The sequence below is a fragment of the Neofelis nebulosa genome, chromosome 7 (assembly GCF_028018385.1).
Source record: "Neofelis nebulosa isolate mNeoNeb1 chromosome 7, mNeoNeb1.pri, whole genome shotgun sequence".
Lineage (NCBI taxonomy): Eukaryota > Metazoa > Chordata > Mammalia > Carnivora > Felidae > Neofelis > Neofelis nebulosa.
Window position 1 is genome coordinate 117,808,600 of NC_080788.1, and position 18,552 is coordinate 117,827,151.

The following is an 18,552-nucleotide window of genomic DNA, read 5'->3' on the forward strand; positions in this document are numbered from 1 at the left end:
AGTGTCTGGATTTCTCAGCCCGATATCAGTCTCATAGGAGGCCCTTAACAAGTGTGTTTCTTTTGCCCCCTTTCTTTTTACCTAATTTTTATGTGCCTGGTCAAATATTATCTCTTGTTTGTTCATTTATGGTTGTACTTTGAATTGTTGACTTGGATTTGTGTGTTTTTGTCAGTTCATTCAAGATCAGTCTGTTAATCTTTAGGAACCAGCATGTTCCTCAAAGCGATTTCATCTAAGTGGTCAGTTACTCTCATTTTGAGTATTAAGAATGTGGTGTGGGGTACAAACTTTCAGTTATAAGACAAGTAGGTTCTGAGGGTCTAATGTATAACGTGGTGACTATAGTTGATTAACATTCTATTGTTTAATTGAGAAGTTTTTTTTAAAAAGAGGTAAATATGTGAAGTGATGGTTGTATTAATTAACTTGATGGAAGGAATCATTTCACAGTGTATACATACATCAAATCATCATGTGGTACACTGTAAATATCTTACAATTTTGTCTCTTATACCTCAAAGCTGGAAAAAAAAGGCGGCATGATAAAAATGGTGTGACTTTTTTTTTTTTTTTTGCTAAAATGTTAGCTCTTTACTTCTTGTATAGACAATAATCCTAACTACATTGTATATACAAACTTCTATACTGTTTTCAGTATCATTGTTAATAATTTACCATATGTTATATTACGTGTCATTTTAAAAGGTTTATTATATTTTACAAGGTGAGATAATGAGTTAATGCCAAAACTCATTAACTGGAGCGTGAAACTGAAGATTCTGTTAAGAAATTCATTGAGCAAATGTTATTTATTACAGAGAATCTTGAGTTAATCTTATTTTTGTAAGGTTTCTTCTGTAGGTTATTTTGTATCTCTTGATAAATTTAAATTATCTACTGATAGATGTTCAAGTTAAGCTAGATGGACAAATGTCATAATGCCCATTTAGAGCTGACTGTTTCCTGAACTGGTCTCTGTGTGGCTAATGGATGGTTTCAGACTATGTTGAAGATAAATATTAATAACCTCAAAGATCACTTGAATGTAACTTTGACCGAGATGTTGTTTTTGAGAACAGTGTAGTTCATGGTATGGTGGTGCAGTTTCTTATTTTGACTTTGATTCCATTTTTCTCAGTCATCACATCTCATTGTTTTCCAGGCGGTCTCTCCCAAACTCATTGCTCTGTTCCCACTCTCCTGGAAAATTGCCGCAGCCTTGTTACTAGTATTTCTTTATTCATCACCCTTCCTCTTTCAGGCTCTCTTCCACATTACTGTTGAAGTTTCTTGGGGGGAAAAGAAAAAAATATGTATATGCACGTGTGTTTGCACACATACCTAAAGGCACATTTGGTTCTGATTGTGACAATCCCTCATGAACCTTCGGTAGTTCCTCATTTCCTTGTTGCCTACAGGCAGGCAGAGCTCCTTAGCTGGTTGTTTAGAAACTTCGTGGAGTGGTTCCAGCTTTCCACCACTGACCCCTGAGTCCTTCTTCTTGCCTTTCCAGTTGGTGCCAGCCAACGAATTACTTTCTTTGCAATTTGGTTGTTAGTGGTGCTTTGTTGGCATTATTTGCCACGTATGGTATTCAGACTTTCTTTTGTCCAGGTAGCCTTTTAAATGTAAAAGCCTCTATTTCCTCTTGTTTGAACACCTCACGCAGGGACATGAGGAGGGAATTCTCCAACTAAGGTAGCAGAGTTTGCTTTCTGTGCTTTATAAGGTGTGAAAATTTCCCACATAGATTATCTTTTTTTTTTTTTCTTGAAAGTCTTATGGCCTAAATGGAATTAAATAACTGAAATTTAATGTTAGTTTTTTAGAATAACTTGTTGAAGGCTGTTATTTTCCAATTTAGGCACTTTTTGGAAGTTCTAAACTATTTCTCTACTATTACGTTTTTCAAATTCATCATTAGAATTGTAGCATTTTCTTTTGCAGTAATATTTATTTGTAACTATGTGAGGTGATGGATGTTAACTAAAATTATCATGCTGATCATTTTGTAATATATACACATATCACATCATTAATGTTGTACATCTTAAACTAATACTATGTTATAGGTCAGTTAGATTTCAATAAAACTGGGGGTAAAAACCAAACACACACAGTCACTCTGCTAGCCTACCTCTCCATGTACAATGAAAATGATCACAAAACTTCATAAGGCATTAGCACCAACGTGGATTTAAAAAAAAAAAAAAAGCTTCAGTGGCCTGACAGAATTGTAAGTCATTCCTAGTTCATCTGAATGCTTCTCTGTATCTGAAGGTGAGTATTCACACTACAGTGACAACTCTGACATGCCCTGTGCCTATAACTGACACTACTAGGATGATGAGATTTACTAGTTATCTTTGTAATCTTGTGATGATCGATCCCACACAAGTTCACCGATGCCAGAAATGGTGGTGAGGGAGGGATCTGGGTCCCTGGCTATGAGGCCAAAGCTAGAGAAGACACTGAATGGATAGTAAAGCCAGTCCATGTCCTGTGGCTCTCAGGGACAATTTCCATATAGTCTTTAGAATTTAAGTGTTTCTTTGTATGAAATTTAATATTTAAAATGTGTTTCCACGATTTATACTTTTTGTTTACTCACATATCATGTGCATTGTAGCCTTTTCTGTCTTTCTTCTGTTTCGTCCCCCTAATTGCTTTTCCTCTCTCTTTCTCCTGACCATTGGAAACTTATTTGTTCTTCCTTGATCCCGTTGAGTTGATCTTATCAGTTTTATGTTCTTTTGCCATTTCTTGAAGTTGTACCTACCAGCACTTTGGTTTTTACATGCCCTTCACCATGAGTTGGCTTGTAAACTTTTTGAGAGGAGAGTCTGCCACTGGATCTTTGGAGCTCTGCAGGTTTTTGCTCAGAGCCTTATATCTAATTGATGTTTGAGAAGTGTTTGAATTATAGGGGTGCCTGGGTGGCTCAGTGGGTTGGGCATCTGACTTCAGCTCAGGTCATGATCTCACAGTTTGTGGGTTCAAGCCCTGTGTCAAGCTCTGTGCTGACAGCTCAGAGCCTGGAACCTGCTTCGGGTTCTGTGTCTCCCTCTCAATCTGCCCCTTCCCTGCTTATGCTATGTCTCCTCTTAAAAATGAATAAACATTAAAAACAATTTTTTTTAAAGAAGTGTTTGAATTATACAAGGGAGGAAACAATCAGCAAAACTAAAAGACAACCTACTGAATGGGAGAAGATATTTATAAATGACGTATCTGTAAAGGGTTACTTTACAAAATACATAAAGACCTTAACCCAACATAAAAAAACGCCAAATAATCCTGTTGAAAAATGGTCAGAAGACATAAAGAGACATTTCTTCAAAGAAGGCATACAGATGGACAACAGACAGATGAAGAGATGCTTAGTATCACTAATCATCAGGGAGATGCAAATCAAAAAGTACAGTGAGGTCTCCCCTGACACCTGTCACAATGCCTGAGATCAAAAACACAAGAAACAAGTGTTGGTGAGAATGTAAACTGATACAGCCATGGTGGAAAACCGTGTGGAGCTTCCTCAAAAAATTAAAAATAGAATTACCATATGATCCAGTAATTTCACTATTGGGTATTTATCCAAAGAATATGAAAACACTGATTTGAAAAGATATATGCACCCTTATGTTTATTGCAGCATTATTTACAATAGACAAACTATGGAAGCAGCCCAAGTGTCCATCAACTGATGAATGGATAAAGAAGTGATACATATATAATGGAGTATTACTCAGCCATAAAGAAGAATGAAATCTTGCCATTTGCAACAACACGGATGGATCTAGAGAGTATAATGCTAAGCCAAATAAGTCAGAGAAAGGCAAATATCGTATGATCTCACTCATATGTAGAATTTAAGAAAACAAACAAGCAAAGGAAAAAGAAGAGAGAGACAAACCAAGAAACAGATCTTAACTATAGAGAACAAACTGATGGTTACCAGAGGGGAGGTGGGTAGGGTATGGGTGAAAGAGGTGGTGGGGATTAAGAGCACTCTTATCATGATGAGCCCTGGGTAATGTATGGAAGTGTAGAATCACTGTATTGTATCTCTGAAACTAATATAACATGGTATATTAACTTCACTGGGATTAAAATTTAAAAAAAGTGTTTGGCTTAAAGTAAATACTTTTACTTTTTTTTTTTTTTAAGTTTATTCATTTATTTTGAGAGAGAGTGCGAGCATGAGTGGAGGAGAGGGAGAGAGAGAGAGAATATCCCAAGCAGGTTCTGCACTGTCAGCATGGAGCCCGATGTGGGGCTTGAACTCACAGACCGTGAGTTCATGACCTGAGCCGAAACCAAGAATTGGATGCTTTACCGACTGAGCCACCCAGGTGCCCCTAAGTAAATATTTGCTCTTAAATACAGCAAATAATTACACCTCAATTAAGATCTGACTTGGTTGGTTGGTGAAGGTACAGATGGATGTTGGCCTTCACGGAGACCGTGGCAAGTATAAGAGTCATTTTTGAGAGTGAGGAAACACGTAGTTGAAACTGTCATTTACCTCAAACCAGCCTGTGGTGCTTGTAATGTGTTCCTTTATGCATTCAAGTCCTGCGTCAGCTATGAACTTCCGCTTTTCTAGTTTGTTTCATTATTAACTGGATGTTTCTTAAATTCTAGTGAAGGGAAGAGGGGGGCAGTTGATTATCTAGTTGCATTATCCACCCCATCTGTTTCCTGTGTGTGACAGCAATTTCCACTTAGCGTCTTTGCCCATGCGGTCAAAAGTACCATACAAATGTGATTCTGGTTCTTTTAGTGAGAAGTTAACTCAACTCTCTAAAGATCTGTTTTCTTTTTTCAGGCCTCAAGCTCGTCATTAATACATCTTCTTGTCACTTTAATATACCAAAAGTGACTTTTCTGGTGTGAAGAGTAGGTGGCATACTTTGTAAGGTGTCTGGAGCCTGTGCTTTCCTGGGGTGGGGGATTAGGACTCTCTGTTCTGAAACTATGCTATTTTGAGAGGTAAACCTATTATTTTCCTTTTGGAAATGGATTAAAGGTGTACACACAGAACATCTCAGGCTTTATGACTTGTTTGGCATCATTGCATAAGTAAAATTTTTAATTTTTTTGTCCTTTCATGTGGCAGTTTTTCTGAATTCATGCTTTGTTTGCAAAAGAGCAAACTAAATATTAGAGATTGTTTAGTATTCATGTCAGCGTTGGTTTCCTTGGGTGGTAAAATGTCACAAGTGGAGTTGGAGGGATGTTGAGATGGTGTGTGTGTGTTTTAATGAATACAGGTACACTAAGAGGAATGTGTGTTGTATTGACTTACAAATATTAAGCCTTATTACTTTTTCAATTAAAAATATTTCAAGTAGACTGGAAAGGGTAGAGAATTATAGAATACCTTCCAGCTTCATTAGATCTTAACATTCTGCCTATTTGTTTGAGATCATAAAATATTTTGGAAAAAGTTGAAGTTCCCCCTTTCTCCCTCCTTCTCCCATACTGTTTTCTTCATTGGAATGCACATTGTGTGATGGCTTTGAAAATAAATACTATATTTTCTATCAGTTTACCCAGTGAGTAGATGAATGGTGGTTTCCATTAGGGAAATGAACTGTACCACCTCCCACTCTCAGTTTATGGTTCTGTTGCTTCTGAAGAGGTTTTATGGAGATGATGTGGGGTCAGTGCACATGAGGTGGAGCGTGTATATTTCGCAAAGTAAGTGTGGTGGAATGTGGGCCGTTTACATTTTGGTTAGTTTTTTAGGTCACATGACATACCAGAGTTCCCAAGTCATTTCTTCAGATTAACTCTAAATCTGCTCAAATGCCTGGACAGTCACTACAACGGACTGTTGTCCATGAAGGTTCTGTACTGTGGTTGCCGAGGGTGTTTTTCTTGAGTTTCGTGACCTTGGTTGGTTTTGGTAATTTTCTTCCAAGCATTTCATCCAACTGAGGGAATTCTGAATATGTCTCTTTCACTTAATTTCTTTTTTGGGGGGGAAGGGTGGTAAGTATGATACAAAAATCAAAAAACTATTTTTCCTTCATGCTACCAGGGTCTGTGTGATTTAGTTCTGTGGCATGGTTTTCATTGTTGTTCACCTTTTGTTCAGTTCTGGAGGTATGTTAAACGTGATCCATGTTTTCTAATCAAAATTTAGTTTTGACTGGTTCTGGGGAACAGAGGGAAAACAATCTAAAATGTAGGGTTTTTTTTGTGTGTGTTTTACCTTTGTGTAAGTTATATATCACATTTAAGGAAAAACTAGAAAAACAAATTAAAAAAAATTACCAGTGATCCTATCACTCATAGATAATAATATTTTGTCCTACCTTTCCATTTTTTCTGAAAAATACAGTTTATAAAATACATTTTTTATAAAATACATACTTTAGCATATTTTACATATTTATAAAATCTGTATATTAACACTTCACATTTACAAAATACATATTTTAACATACTTTACAGTTTATATGTGTATTTTCATGTAGTATTATAAACAGTAAATTCATAATTTGTAAATAATTCCTAAATTATAATTATTCCGAATACCGTAAGGGGAGGCTGTATAATACAGTAGTAGAAACACAGGCCTTGTTTCAAACGGACTTCGGTTTGGGTTCCTGCTCGTTCCTACTATTAAGTTAGTGGTGTTACCTCAGCAGTTATTGAAGTACTCTGTTTCCGCAAACGAAAAAAATGTGGCTCACGATAACCACCTTGCAGGGTTATTTCAGAGATTAAATGAAATAATGAATGTAAAGCTCATTCCTCCATATTGTGCCAGGAACATAGTACATGTTAACTGTTACTATTGGAGGTTATACAGCATAAAAAGAGCAAGAATATTGGGAAAGGATCGATCGTCTTGGGTTTAAATTTCAGTGCCATCATCACTTCTTAATTTGTTTTGGGCAAGATTTACAACTTCACTGATCCTTGCTTGTATCTGCTAGGATTGTTGTATTGATTGTATGAGACAGAGGCTGTTACGTGACTGGCATATTGCAGGCACTCAAATAGCAACTAGCATTAGTATTATTAATAAGGGGAATTGCTTAATTGAAAAAGAGGTTTCGACATTGTCTATTTAAATTAATTCAAGGCAGAAACTTCTAGATGCCCTAGATTTTGTTCCTACTTGTACTTACTGAGGGCTGTGTGAATAGTTTGATGACTGCTGCTGCCTCTTTCCCCCCAAATTTGGGAGTGGGTGGCCATCATGAAAATAACACATAAGGAAGCATTTCTGTGTAATGAAAAACTACCACATATAATTGTATACACGTACTGAAATATATGTATGGCTCTTCGTGTTTGTCACGTGTAGATTGTCGATCATCTGCTTCTATCCTCTCAACCTGCATATCTTTCTTGGCTCCCAGGAGCCTTCCCGTGTACTCTCCCTCATTTTCATACTTGACTTTAATATTTAGAAGCACCAGTTCATGTTATTCCTCCTTTTTACTCTCACAATGTACCTCTTTTAGTTATTTACATGTGTGTGTATTGAATTTGAGAAAGGTCATGTGAAAGCAATCTTGATCATACTGTTCTCATATTCCACCTTATTTCCTTTGTAATGAATGTTGTCTGCACCCTCCTTTTTATCAATTTGTATGTTATCCTTTTATATCATAGAAGCAGTTTCCCTTTTAATTAATTTCTGTGTAATCGCGTGGTCAGGTTATGGAGGATGAGCTGGTTGGTGAACTCAATGCCAGGTGTGTGGCTTGTCTGAGTTGACTGTCCCTGTCAGTGGTCAGGTTGCCAGCCCTCTGTTTATACTTCAGGATGGTCACTCTGTTTCCTCTTGTTGGCTGCCTGGAGCATTAATTCCGAAGGCGCTCTTTTTATAACAAATCTAAGATGAAGCTTCCTTTCCCTTCACTACGCATGTACACACACACACACACACACACACACGCACACACACAGATTACCACACACACCGCCTTGCAGTAAAGAGGCTGCATTTGGTTTCACATGAAGTCAGTAAAAAGAAACAAATTAATTAATTGATAAATTTTGCCAGAAGGCTGAAAATTCCTGTTTTGGAGACTGGTGTTCAGTGGTGTAAATATAGTCTAAAATTTTTCTAAATTGGCATTTGAGTGACTTGCTTAAAAAATAAGTAGAAAACATTCTTTTAATATTCTAGGATTGGGAACAGGTAAAGGTGACTCACCTTTTATCTGAAAGTTTTTAAAGCATGTACAAAGGGTATTTAAAGGGAAAATACTGTTCCTCAAGTTTATTAAAGAACTAACCAATTTCTAATTTCATTTAAAGTTGTACACTTTTAACTTACATTTTAATTTTCGTAATAGTATTACCCTCATAGTAAAGGGCCTACTGTATTCTTATTGAATGGATGACTATCCCATGACTATTAACTATTGATTTGTTGCTGGTTTTGTTTTTGTTTTTGATTTGTTACTGGTTTTAAGTTATGTTTAGCATTTGCAAGGGCTTCCAGATAGATTCCATCATTTGATCCTCACAATAATCTTGTGAGTTAGGCAAGAGAAGAATTTTCTTCATTTTGCAGGGAATTTAATAGAATTGCTCAGGTGCCACTAAATGATGACTCCAGGGTTTGAATTTAGGACTTCTAGCTTCTGATTTTATGCTTTTTGCTCAGTGCTGATGTGGAAATATTTTAGTACTTTGTAGTATAGTACTTGTTCACTCTCATTCAACAGAGTTTTATTGAGGGCACAAATTTTAAGTTCTGGGCCTTTGTGGATGAATGTAAAGACAAGGATTTTACCTTTAAAGAAGATTGTTAGTAAATAAATAAGTGGATAAGGTTAATTATTATGCCTATAATAATAATGATTGATACATAGTATGCGCCCAGTAAATGTTTACTGACTGAATGAATAAGTGAGAAAAGTGACAAAAAGAAGAATAAACAGTGAGTGTAGGGTCTTATATAGATAGATTGACAAGAGAAGGTATTTCTGAGGAAGTGACATCTAAGGGAAAGAACATTTCTGGACAAAAGGAAAGCATATGCAAAGGTCCTGAGGCAGAAAAGAACTTGACTTACCTGATGACACCAAAGGTGGCAGTGGAGCTACAGCCATAGTAAGCTAGAGAGACAGGAGTTCCACATGAATTGAAGAGAAACAGATTGATTGTGTAGGGCCTTATAGGCCATGGTAAGAAATTTGGCTTTTATTCTAATGTTGGGAGACAATTTTCCATGTATCTTGTGTTTCTGCATTGACTACTTTTGTTTTGGACTCTCTTTTTAGGGATGATTTATATAGTCAGTAGCCTTGGAAGATACCCTCCAGGGCAGAGATCAGGTACACTTATTGTCTGTATGATCAAGATAATATCTCCTTCTGGGGTACAGGTCAGGCAGGTGTACTGCCCATTATAAAAGATTTGGGTTCATTAAGCTCAGGGTTACCCTCCTGTAACACAGCACACTGCTGTGCAAGTGTCGCCTGGTGGGAATTCGGCCTTAAGGGACTGGCACCAAAAATGCTGGTACTCTGACTACTGCTATTGCTGTGAGTAATCAAGTCCTTTGTCTCTCTGACCCAAGCATCTCATGTCCTCCGTGGTATTCATACACCTGTGACAGTCTAACATGTTAGCTTGGAAATTAGAGTAAAATCTTACCTGTTTCACACTTCTTGACATCTCAGGATATGGAAAGCCACTGGTAGGTTTTCAGCAGGGGAATAACATTATGCAGTTTAACCTTTTAAAAAGTCAGTCTGACTACACTGTGGAAAATGATCGTGGGTGGAAATTAATGAGGAGTCTGGGGCAGTTGTCTAGTTGAGAGATAAGAGTGGCTTGGACTAGTGCGTTGCCAGTGGATACAGACAGGGAAGGGTTCAAGGTGGCCTTCAGGAGGTAGAATTTACAGGACTCAACAGAATGGATATGGGCTGTGGAATGGACAATGAATCTTAGGTTTTTGTCTCAAATGGGTACATAGAAGTGATTTTGAGTTGGAGAAGCCTCAAGATGAGGCTAATAAGCTTGCAAAAGGACTTATTTCTAACTGTTACATTTTGAATTGCAGGAAGGAAGAATTAGTAGTTTGTACAACTTGAGATCAGAGAACCATTGGTATATAATTTCTGGGGGAAGAACATTTTTCTTGTGTCTTCATGGGTTGTCAAATCCACTAATGTTAAGAAACTCAAGTCTTGCAGTCCCTTGATAAGTGGGTTGTCTCAATAACACTAAATTAGATTAGCTTGGGAGGATTTATTTCTTCCATAGCCCATATTGACTTTTGCCCCAAATTCATTATCTTGGAGTTTACAAGAAAAATCTTTCATATGTTTCCGGATGTTCCCCTTTTCGTCATTAAAGTAATACATTTTTTTTTCATATTTATTTTTTAGATTTTAAATTTATTTTAAAGCTGGGCTGTTGTCCCTAAATTCTCAGGGATGATTACTGCTTGTCTTGTGATCATGTAAGCTTAATACAGTAAGATGAAAGAAATACGTGCCTATGGATTAATTTATTTTTTTTGTCATTTTCATTTAGAAATACCTCAGGATAACTTCTTGTCTTTAAAAAAAATTTTTTTTAAATGTTTATTTATTTTTGAGACAATGTGAGAGACAGAGTGTGAGCAGGGGAGGGGCAGACAGAGGGAGACACAGCATCTGAAGCAGGCTCCAGGCTCTGAGCTGTCAGCACAGAGCCCGAACTCACTAACCGTGAGATCATGACCGGAGCTGAAGTTGGACACTTAACCGACTGAGCCACTCAGGCGCCCCACTTCTTGTCTTTTTAATACCAGATGCTGATTTCAACAGCACCTGATTGCTTTTCATAAAGAAAGTAACTTAAAAGCCTAAAAAAGAAAGAAAGAAAGAAAGAAAGAATAAAGAAAGAAAGCGAGTCTAGGCCCTGTGGAGTTGTGTTAAATGCCTTCCTTTTTTATCTAATGAGGTTTATCCTTCTGTGTGCTTCTCACGTACTTACTGTCTTTCCAGGATCATTTTGGAGTTCTTAACCTTTATGTATTATAGACAGTTTCAGGCTACAGCATGAAGTTGCTGTTACTTTTGAATTCTTTTTGCATCATTTTACACATGTGCTTTGTTTTCTTTTGTTGTGTAGTATTTGGTTTAGTCTGTGGCCTAGGTCTAGATTTCTTTGGAAAGAAAAGGAAAGGGAAGATAGACTTTTTTATTTATTTATTTATTTTTGGCGGCGGTGGGGGAGGTTGGGGGAGGAGTCTAGACTTAAAATTACTTCCTATTTGGTTTATACTCCACCCCTTGGAAATCAACAGTGGGGAAACATTTCCCCTTGTAAAGACAGATAAATATAGAAAACTTGAACTAAGATCACAAAATCATTAGTGTCTATCATGAGACTTTTCTGGGTGGTATGAGTTGTTATTAATCACTAATGGACTCTGGAGATATTTCTACCAGAAGTACAGTTAGATTGCAGTTATTTCTGACTTTTTGAGAAGACAAATATGCTCTCTCTTTTTCTTTTCTTATGGGGCTCCATCTTTTTGGATTTTAGCAATTTTAAAACACCCCCAGGTTGGGGCGCCTGGGTGGCGCAGTCGGTTAAGCGTCCGACTTCAGCCAGGTCACGATCTCGCGGTCCGTGAGTTCGAGCCCCGCGTCAGGCTCTGGGCTGATGGCTCGGAGCCTGGAGCCTGTTTCCGATTCTGTGTCTCCCTCTCTCTCTGCCCCTCCCCCGTTCATGCTCTGTCTCTCTCTGTCCCAAAATAAATAAAAAATGTTGAAAAAAAAAAAAAATTAAAAAAAAAAAAAAAAAAAAAAAAATAAAACACCCCCAGGTAGCAGAGCAGGATTTAAACCTACGGGGATGTCTCGTCTTTCCTTCAGAGTATGGTTGCTCTGCCTCAGTATCCCATTATACACATTCTTTAAAAGTGTTCAACATTTTATTACTTACTTCATGTTTCATGCAGTGTGCTAAGTGCGTTTGGTATATGTTTGGAACTTCATGAATGGCTTGCTGGTCTTCTCTCCCTTGTTTCCTGATTTCAAAACAAAACAGTTACTATTAAGATTTTACCAGGGCTCTCTGAGAGGAGATTTTATTTGGTGACTTAACTGAGCCAGAATTTGTAGCCTATATGGAATATAATAGAAACTCTCCCTAAAGGATTGTTTATGTTGTTCACATAGTCTCAGTATGGCCCAGATTTGTGCCTCTGCCCTCTTTCCTTGCCCTTAGGAAGATTTTTATCCCCTCCCCCACCCCCTGGTTTTGGACCTAGACTTGCCCATACCCTAAATAGCATTCTAGAAATGGTTCAGAGGCACAGAGGAATCTTAGCCTTAGAACCATAGCTCCATCTGTCCTGCCTATCTTTCTTCTGTTTGAGGAATAGTCGAGGGAAAAGAGGGTTCAAGTCAGACGTGGGTTTGTGTCTGAACTCTTGCTTGTTGGTTGTGTGACCATAGGAAACACGCTTAACCTTTCTAGACCCCAGATCTTAAAGGTAAAATTGAGACTGTGCTAATGACCTCCTCGTGGTTTAGTGAGGCATAGTTGTGGGTCAAGGAACTTGTGCTTAGGATTGGCAGGTGCTCACTAAGAACTAGAACCTGATCAGCACTTTGAAGCTACTGGGTTCCTCTGTGATTCCATCCTTCTGCCTTGCCCTGGAGGGACTACTGTCCTGAGTTTTATGTTCAGCATTCCCTTGCTTTAAAAAATGAATATATCTGTAAACAGTATATTTTTAGCTTTGCCTATTTGGGCTTTGCCAAAATGGAATCATATTATATATAGTCTGTCATAACATTTTTGTCTCTCTGGGCTTCTCCTTTACTGGTCCTTTAGTTAGAGAGAAGGCTTTTCTGATACTAGGTCAGAGTTAGGGGTAGCATTCAATGACATGGGGGGCTGAATCCAGTAAGGAAAAGTGAGGTTAATGAGAGCCAGGTTTAGGACTGTTACAGGGAAGGGAAAGGGAAAAGCTAGAAAGACGCTGTGCTTGGATAGGAATTCAGGGCATCTGGATGAACTCCTGGTCTGCTGTATACATAGATATAGAAAGAAATGACGAAAAACAAAACAAACCAAACAAAACAAATAATGAAGGAAGTGTGTGCATGTTCTTCTGTTCTCCTGGATGACCAGGGAACAGCAATAACCCAGTTGCAGTAAGCACACCCAGATCTTGGCTTTTCTGAATACCATTTTTTCCTCCCACTAGAATGGTAGGAATTATTAGACTAGAAAATCACTTTTTGGCAGCTGTCATAAAATAATTTGGCCAAGAATTATCATTGGACACAAATATCGGGTGAACATTTGTTGGTAGGATATTTATATAGTCTGAAAGTATCTTCTCACAAAGTACTTAGAAATTACAAAGGAAAAAGAGTTAACTTTTCAGTGGCAATCTGGTAAATGCCCCCTAAGTCAAGTTCATGATACAATTTCACGTTACCAGTAAGGGAAAAAGATTAAAATAGCATACCACCTGGTAGGGTACAATGAGGGGAACTCTCTTCTTTGGTATCCCTGTTGAAAATTCATAACTGGCTAATCATAAGAAAGAATCAGATAAACCCAAATTAAGGAACATGCTACAAAAGTGGCCTGGGATCTTCATAATTGTCAATGTCATGAAAGTCAAGGAATGTCTGAGGAATTCTAGATTGAAATGCACCAATGAAATGTGGGAACTGAGTGCAGCGTGAGATCCTGGATGGACTGGATCCTTTTACTAAAATGGACATCATTGGGATAATTGGAGAACGTTAAGATCTGGTCTGTGGGTTAGATGATGGTACCATATGATTTGGGTGATTTTCATGGCCATAATTATAGTTTTGTAGGAGAATGCCCTTCTACGGAGGAGTTGTTCCCTAAACTCTGTGGGGATGAGAGGCTATCATGTTGGTTACTTACTCTCAAGTGGTTCTGAGAAATAGTTATTTGTACTAAGTAGTCTTGCAAGTTTTTTTTGTAGGGTGGTCTGAGATTATTAAGCAGAATAGAACAAAAAATTCCCTCTTGTTTGTAGTTAATTGTTAGCTTATCAGACAAATCATTTAAGGTTTAAGAGGTTTGCTTTCTCATGTTGCCTTGTCTTAACAGCTGTCCTACAGTGTAGCTTTCTGCCATATCTTACTTTGTCTTCTGGTGTACTGGTTTTAAAATGTTTACCATCATTTCATTAATATGTTGTTTTCCCTGCTCATTATTTATTGTGACAAACTCCTTTTTGTGGAAAGTATGATTTATAGAAATAGCACCTTTTACTGTGTTATAATTCAGTGACAATACTGTTTTTAATTTTGACTTCCTTTGTGTTTTTGTTCTTTTATCCTCAATTTGCTGGTGAGCTATTCAAGCTTTCCTTTCCTTTTTTTTTTTTTCCCCCTCCACTGTATCTCCCTTAGTAGTGAGCATATTTCAGTAGGCTTTCAGTAAAAAAATGTTGGGCTGGTTGATTGTTATCTTAGCATTTAGAATTTCAGAAAGCATACAGGGTAAGGGGAATTGTATAGACAGAGTGGTGAATTCGATGCTGTACTAACCCATATCTAGGCAGCTCATGTGAGTGGTTAGTCCGCAGAGGTTTGGGATTAAGCTTATTAGGACCAAGCTGGTCCTACTCTAAAAGTTCATGAAGTTTATCTGGCTCCTGGGTGGCTCATTCGGTTGAGCATCTGACTTTGGCTCAGGTCATGACCTCATGGTTTGTGGGGTCAAGCCCCACCTAGGGCTCTGTGCTGACAGTGCTGGGCCTGCTTGGGATTCTCTGTCTCCCTCTCTCTCTGCCTCTCCCCTGCTTGTGCTCTCACTCTGTCTCTCAAAAACATTAAAAACATTTTTAAAAGTTCATGAAGTTTGGGATGCGACATGGTGGGGGAGAAGGTTAATTGTTAGACCAGCCTTCCTTCTCTGAAAACATTATGTGTAAGTTGTCTGTCTGTACAAAGAATCCTGGGTGAAAGGCCTTGATTGCCCACTCCTACCTCTCTCTTTGGTGGAGCTGAAATCCATCATCAGGCTTGGTTTCCTTAGATTGGTTGGAGGACAAACTTGTCTTTAGCAGTTACACTAATTTTCATATTTCTCAGAATGATCAGGGAAAAAAAAGCTTGAAAAAGCCCAGAGTGGTAGTTACCTTGCACTTAGTATACACCCACTCGTGCAGGCTTTTCTTCAGCATTTTGTTATTTTTTTTTTTTTCTTGCTGCTTTTACAGTGTAGGTGGCCTTCTCTAGATTGCCTTTGACAGGAAATTGAGCAACCTTTCTTTTTTGGAACAGAATATATTTTACTGGGGAGAGGGAAAAAAAATAAAGTGTTTATGTTTTGAAATTTAATTATGAATTTTTTATTTGAAGACTGATTTAAATCTCGAAACACGGAGGCTGGGTAAAATAAATTTCATATCGTGCGTTAATATTTCTGAACCTTCCCGGTAATTTTTCAGCCTTCCTTTTTTTCTTCCTTTCTGGTAGAAAGAAAGGAAGGCCTGAAAATCATTTCGCTTCATAAAGCAAAAAGTACTTTCCTTTGTTCTCTGAGCCACCGATGGGTGTTAAGAAATCCTCTCTGACCAGGTCATTAGTTTCTAGCTTTTGTCTGAGGCCGCCCTCCCCAGTTGTCTTCGTCCTCTAAGGGGGGGGCGGGGAGGTGTGATGGGCTCTACACTGGCTTCACAGCATCTTGAATCTAGACTGTATGTTAGCCCTCCCTCTGGACAAGCACATCACTCAGTCAAGTTTCCTAATGGTTCGGCTAGTGCAGAGGTTCCCGGAGCACGGGTAGGGAGCTCCAGGTGGGAGCGCGGCTCCGACTCGGGTTCAGCCTACCCCGCCAAACCCCCCGCCTGTGCTTTGGGGTTATGGATGCCAGTCTGCCCACTGCCCACCACTCATCCAGGTGCTCACTGCCTGCGGGGATTATGCTTTGAGTTTGATTTAGGTAGCTCCTCACAGCACCGGGGACTCAGAGGAAGAAATCAGTCTATAATTAGAATATAAACTCCTACACCACGTCAAGGAAATGTCCAGTTGGAATGCACTAATCCTCATGGCATCTTTCTAAGTGTGTTCATAGATGATATCCTTTTGTTTGAGTTTTCAACTCCACATGTTTGTTCATGTACCTAACTGGTGCAAATCAGCTGTCAGGTATGTCTCAGTTATGTAATTAGCTAGTTACGGCTCATTAATTAAGCTTGACAAAGCAAAGTATATGTTTTGAGTGTTACAGGTTTCTTTACCTATTCTGGGGGTGTGTTTTGTGGGGCCAGTCATGTAAAAACTGCAAGTTTTAGCAACTGGGATACTGAAAGATCTGTTATCAGTAAGTCTCATTTTGAATACAGTTAAAGTGGATTTTGGAGTACCTGTATATTTAGCTGAATAAAAGATGAGAGTCCTGCTGTCTCGGGTGACGGGCTGGGAAGAGGAACTTTGTCCATCTTGTCTTTACCAGGAATTGAGAATATCTGTGAGGGAAACTAAGTTCTGGTTCTGTTTGTTTGTTTGTTTGTTTATTTATTTATTTATTTTAGAGAGAGAGAGAGAGAGGAGGAGGAGAGATAGTGTGAGTGGGGGAGAGGGGCAGAGGGAGAAGGAGAGAAAATCTTAAGCAGGTTCCATGCTCAGTGTGGAGCCCAATGCAGGGCACAACCCCATGACCCTGGCCTGAGCTGAAATTAAGAGTTGGACGCTTGGGGCGCATGAGTAGCTGAGTTGGTTGAGCATCTGACTTTGGCTCAGGTCATGATCTCATGGTTTGTGGGTCCGAGCCCCATGTTGGGCTCTGTGCTGACAGCTCAGAGCCTGGAGCCTGTTTCAGATTCTGTGTCTCCCTCTCTCTCTCTCTGCCTTCCCCTGCTCGCACTGTCTCCCTCAAAAATAAATTAAAAAAAAAAAAAAAAAAAAAGAGTTGGATGCTTAACTGACCGAGACACCCAGGCGTACCAATTCTGATTCTTTTTAGTCTTCTTACCTTCCGTTTTTTTTTATGCTTAGGAACAGACTTTTTGGGAGTTCACCTAGTTTGATGTAGTATTTCTCCTCAGTGAAAATTTAAAAATTAGTTCCTTGGAAGCTCTTAAGGACATGTATACTCCGATTTATTTTAATATTTTTAGAATGGGTACATGTACTGCATGTTACTAATATGGGGCATGTATGAATCTTTTAACTAATAATAAGCTCACTCACTAGTCACAGGAAATGTAGTGGGAGCTTATAACCTATCTGAAATGACCCGTGTGAGAATTGTAAAATTTCTAAATAATCAGAATGGTTGTTTGCTTTGGAACAGGGTTTGTCAACCTCAGTGCTGTTGTCACTTGGGGCTGGATAATTCTTCGGTGAGGGGGCTGTCCTGTGCAGTGTAGGAGGGGTTAACAGCATCCTTGGCTTGCACCCATTGAATGCTGGTAGCATACGTCCTCTCCTTGCTGTGACAACCAAAAAAAATTTTCAGACATTGTAAGATAGCCCCTGCAGTACAGAATCACCCCCTGTTGAGAACCACTGGTTCGGAACAATTGTTCCCATAGGCACTCGACAGGCTGATTACATGAAAATCACTTTGTTGGGGGCCTTCTTACCCATTCAGGTTCCTGAGTTTCTCCTCAGACTTCCTGACCAGATTATAGAGGCCCTGGATCGGCAATCTGCCTAGAGACTCAATAACTAGGTTTAAGAATTTGTTGTTTAAGTGGGAGTGGCTATTGGTTGGCTTACATTTAAATGTGTGTTGAGCTACACATAAAGAGATTTCCAGTTAAAGAAGGTTTTAGGAGTGGGGCATAGCCTTTCACAGTTACGATTTGATTTGTAGCTGTGATTTTTTCCCCCCTTAATATTGTGAAGTACAATTGTATGTTTTTTTAGAGTTTGAAAAGAACTTTATTATATACTGAAGTTCATCATTATTTTAATCTAGGTTTTGAGAGAATACCTCAGGTTGGACTCAAACGCAAGATTTCCCGGTGACTTTGAAGTGGAATGAGGTGAGTTGGTGGCTTAGTCACAAAGTCACGTTGGGGGAAGGGCATATCGCTCACACTTTCGTGCTTGGAAGACCTGCTACTTGTCGTGAAATTTGGACCCCTCAAGTGTGGATGCTCAGTTTTTTCCTCACCGGATTTTCCTACTTCATTGTGTGACCGCTGACAGGCAGAAATGGAAACGGAGAGGATGCGAGGCTTCTGTGTAGTTTTTACTCATTGATTTCTGAATTCAGTGTCGTCATCTTTGCAGATAAAATCGTTCAGGTTTTTTCCTGGATACTTAAATTAATAATAAGACGGCTTTTGTTACCTACTGATGTTCCCACTCCATAGTAAATACGTTTCAGAAAATCTCCTTTGGGTTTCTTAAAATGTGGTGGGGGTTTATACCTCAACCCATGTTGTTAACTCTGGTACATTAGTGTATAATTTGGAAATTTTAGTTTGGATAAGCAGGGCTTATCCTGAAAAACTGAGAGGTGGTTGGATGATGTACTGCCAACATTTACCGATGTGGGTCTTAACCATTGATCTCAGAGTGCTTGCCCTTGGTTATTACTCCCGGGTAG

The 18,552-nt window shown here is 38.7% G+C and overlaps 1 protein-coding gene across 10 annotated transcripts in view; it reads left to right on the plus strand.

Moving 5' to 3' along the window:
• The window catches only part of SIPA1L1 (signal induced proliferation associated 1 like 1), a 365,694-nt gene that overhangs the window by 62,590 nt on the left and 284,552 nt on the right, over window positions 1-18,552 (plus strand). For 9 of the 10 annotated variants that reach the window (XM_058739522.1, XM_058739520.1, XM_058739519.1 and 6 more), the window contains one exon: window positions 17,917-17,983. The exons of the other annotated variant lie outside the window; for it this stretch is intronic. The gene's annotated coding sequence lies outside the window, so the exon portion shown is untranslated. The remainder of the gene's footprint in view (window positions 1-17,916; window positions 17,984-18,552) is intronic. 10 annotated transcript variants of the gene reach the window in all.